Source organism: Bison bison, unplaced genomic scaffold, assembly GCF_000754665.1.
Source record: "Bison bison bison isolate TAMUID 2011002044 unplaced genomic scaffold, Bison_UMD1.0 scf7180017864198, whole genome shotgun sequence".
Classification (NCBI taxonomy): domain Eukaryota; kingdom Metazoa; phylum Chordata; class Mammalia; order Artiodactyla; family Bovidae; genus Bison; species Bison bison.
This window is the reverse complement of record NW_011494770.1, coordinates 8,257,100-8,261,702: the sequence shown is the minus strand read 5'-3', so window position 1 is coordinate 8,261,702 and position 4,603 is coordinate 8,257,100.

Sequence of the window (4,603 nt, the reverse complement as noted above, 5' to 3'; positions counted from 1 at the left end):
ACTTCACATTCCAGAATGTCTGGCTCTAGGTGAGTGATCACACCATCGTGATTATCTGGGTCGTGAAGATCTTTTTTGTACAGTTCTTCTGTGTATTCTTGCCATCTCTTCTTGATATCTTCTGCTTCTGTTATGTCCATACCATTTCTGTCCTTTATTGAGCCCATCTTTGCATGAAGTGTTCCCTTGGTATCTCTAATTTTCTTGAAGAGATCTCTAGTCTTTCCCATTCTGTTGTTTTCCTCTATTTCTTTGCATTGATCACTGAGGAAGGCTTTCTTATCTCTCCTACTATTCTTTGGAACTCTGCATTCAGATGCTTATATCTTTCCTTTTCTCCTTTTCACTTCTCTTCTTTTCACAGCTATTTGTAAGGCCTCCCCAGACAGCCATTTTGCTTTTTTCCATTTCTTTTCCATGGGGATGGTCTTGATCCCTGTCTCCTGTACAATGTCACAAACCTCCGTCCATAGTTCATCAGGCACTCTGTCTATCAGATCTAGTCCCTTAAATCTATTTCTCACGTCCACTGTATAACCATAAAGGATTTGATTTAGAAGAGTAGTGGTATGCAATGCTAAAATTTGGGCTTTCCTGGTGGCTCAGTTGGTAAAGAATCTACCTGCAGTGCAGGAAACTAGGGTTCAATCTCTGGGTCAGGAAGGTCCTCTAAAGAAGGAAAATTACATGAACAGACTAGCCTGGCGCTGTCCAGTCCACGGGGTCACAAGAGTCAGACACAACTTTAGCAACCAAACTACCGTCACCAAGAATAAAAGCAAACATAGTGAATAATATTATCTAAATAAAGATTTAGTTTATGTCAAAAAGAGTTATGACAATATGACACAATATAATGCTTTCTAAAAAAATTTTTAAATAGAAAAAAGTAAATTTCAAGAAAACACTTAATATTGAAATTTAAATTTTCAGCTATTTCAATAATCTCTAGTTGTAATCAAAGTTAGTGAGTAGCTGTCAAGACACTTCTTGCTGGATCCTAAGATGCAAAATTAATGATTTAATTTTGGAAAATTTCTCCAACTTCATATTTTAAATTTTAAAATTCCAAGTTGCTTTACCCAGCAAACGTTCAGTGTGATGGTTTTCATAACAGTAACAAAAGTAAAAAGTAAAATCATCTAAACGTATATTATACACATAAACCTCAGTAGATACATGTTCAAAAAGATGGCAAATTGGTGGAGTTGACTCTTTTTATAATAAGACATAGAGAGATGTCCATGAGATCTTGTCAAGTAAAGAAAAATATGCAGAGTGTTTTAACGTAGCATGCACTTGAACACACACACTTGTATAAAAGCATGAAGCATAGGCATGGAATAATAGCTCCAACTGCTCAAAGATGGTAAGTTTGAAATTCATTAAATAAATAAATAAATAACAAAATGGGAAAAAATATCAATTTTAGCATTAATTTTTCCTAGGTGAAATAATGGATGAGTTTTACTTTCTTCTCTATAATTTTTACATTTTGCAAGTTTCCTACTATGAAATGCTTCATTTTCATTTTCAGAAAAAAAATATTTAATAAAATTAAGTAGGTTGTGAATTGTTTCAAATGAAACTTTAAATGAAACTTTCAAAAAGCTATTGATAAATGATTATTAATAAATTATATTATTTGTGCTTCATGTGTTTGTATAATTCTTCACCTGAGTAAAGAATTTATTATGAAAAATCACACTTTTGCTAAATTTCTTAACTGACCCATATGCTGTTTTTGTTCTGTTATACAAAATTTGGAATCAAAATTAGAAATGGACTTGATAATAATGTTATTCACAAATATGTTTGCAGCTCTGTAATTTATCTAGTGTTTGTTAAAATAATGGAAGTATTTTTGAAAAATATTTATTTTAAAAGAAAGAAAGAGATAAAAGACAGGATTTCCAAATATTTAAGTCATAACTCATGGGGTCTCTAGGTGGAACATCCCTGGAAGCAAATTGTTTCCATCTTTAAGTAACAGGAAGCATGGCAAAATTCATTTGTTTGCTTAGGCATCAGCATAGACCAATAGATAAGACAGAAAACAATCTCCACGATATTATGATAAAATAAACACACTATACCTGAAAGCGCCTCTGCTGTGTTACACAAAAGATAATAGTACATCAGATTTAGGTCATCAAAACTAAGAGATTCTTAAGTTAATGGATCTAATACATGGCACATATAAACACACACGCAGAGGTACACATATTAAAGCACAACATCATTCAGAAATGCACCAGCATTTTCCCCACCAAACAGTATTTGCCACAAATAAGCTTTTAGTTCTGCAGTTTCATATATAATAACAATAATATACAATTTAATTTGTAATCCTGAAAAATTTCCATGAATACTCCATTTTTACATTAAAACTAGCCAAACACAACACAGAATTTCCTTCATTTTACAAGGAAAGAACATTTTTTAAAAATCCTTTTTCGAATTTTCTAGCCACCCACAGGTGAATTTTTAATCAAGGTGAAATATTTTGAAAAGCTCATATAAAGTAAGCTATTTAAAATATATGTAACTATTTTTATCCTCTCCTACTAAAATGAGAGTAGAGAATCTTTCCATCAAATAACCCTAAATGTTAATATATTTGTAAGTATGAAACCATTGATAACTCTTACTCCCTTGAGCATTCTCCCTGTAAAAGATCACCTGGGCCTCCCGGCTAATCTCTGGTTTACAAGGCTGTTCATTGTGTTCAGACCTACCTTCTCAGGAAAGGGTCACAGAGCAAGTGGATAAGCAGAAACACTACCTTTGGGAGGAGGCCATCCTCACTCGTGTCCTGTACACCTGCTGCTGGCTTGAGCCACTGCTGATCAATGATAGACTGCAGTTAATGCAGACAGAATGACGCACATATTAACATCTGGAAAAGATAAGCTGATAATAAATCTTTCTGAAACAGGTAACAGTATACTATTGAGAAAAATAGGTGAGAGGTGTGTTTATTCTAAATGAGCACCAGGAAGCTAGCAGTGAGCAAATTAAATAGAGAAGGTAAATATCACTGTTACTTTAAAAAGTATCTCAAGCATGAGCCACCAGGAACCACAGTCATGGATGTTAACGGCATATAAATGAAAACAAATGTCCATTAAGACTGCCTTAATTGTTGATTGATTTGAAAGAAAAAAATACTCCTGTATTAGGCATCTGTACAAAGGAGATAACTAGCACTAAAAAGCAAAAACAAAACCCCCCACTTTCAAAATAGATGACTTGTACTTGATAAAGGGCTGTTTTTAGAGATTAGACTGTTTTTAAACCTAATAACATAACTAGAAAATAATTTGAGTTTTAAATCATGGTAGGAAAAATGCATTTTAGCTCATGACTCAATACATATATAAATATGCATTCATAACAGAAGCAATGCTGTCATTAAAAATACCCTTACCTCATTCAATTCACTCTAATATTCTATTTTATTCAATTTCACTTTTTTAGCTGAGTGGGGTTTGTACCTCAATAATGTTACTAATCACAATTTTAAGAAAACCACTTTAGAGATGATACATATTTAGCCCACCAATTTTAAAATTGCTGTATATAGAACTTCCAAAATGACCTTCTTTCAAAACAAGGAGCCAGTGCCTTCAACATGGCAAAATAAATGGGTGAACAGTATAGTTTCTCATCTATTTCTATCAATCTGTTATTCTGCCATAGGAAATCATAGAATCATTATGACAGCTTGATTATTGGTTCCAATTCTCATTCTTCTAGTATCTCCACCTTTGTCTTTGCTTCACTTGGAATGGAAGGCCCCGCTTCCTTGTCCTTTGAATTTGAACTTTGCCGTTTAGCTTGTTTTGGCCAAAAGGATGTAGACAGAAACAAAAAGATGCCAGTTCCAAGCTTAGTCATTAAGGGGACTCACCTGTTTATGAATGTCCTGTGTCATCCCCATGAGGAGAACACACCCCAGCGAAGTCCACTTCTCCAAGGAGGTTGAGGGGCATGTAGAGCAAACTGGGGCATGTAGCTACCCAGCATTTGCAGAGCCATCCTTGCTGACCCTACTGATTCATGCACTGAAGTGGCTATTATTTTAAGCTACTGAGTTTGGGTTTTTTTTTTTTTTTTTTTACACAGCATTTTCATAGGAATAACTAACTGAGTTAAGTTGTATTTCTGAAAGAAGCTACTGAGATCTATTACCCATTCTCTTCCCTGGAGAAACCCTGACACCAGAGAAGTATTGACACCACACGATGGGCCACCTATGATCTAAACAGCCATTAACAAAAGCTGCAACCATACAAAGAAAGAAAGTGTAAAATGAAAATTACCCTTTACTAGATGAAGATGACCTTTTACTAAGTAAATGTAACTCCATCTTCAGAAATTCCTGTATAAAAGGTTACTCAGCCATTAAAAAGAATACATTTGAATCAGTTCTAATGAGGTAGATGAAACTGGAGCCTATTATACAGAGTGAAGTAAGCCAGAAGGAAAAACATAAATACAGTATACTAACGCATATATATGGAATTTAGAAAGATGGTAACAATAACCTGGTGTACGAGACAGCAAAAGAGACACTGATGTATAGAACAGTCTTATGGAC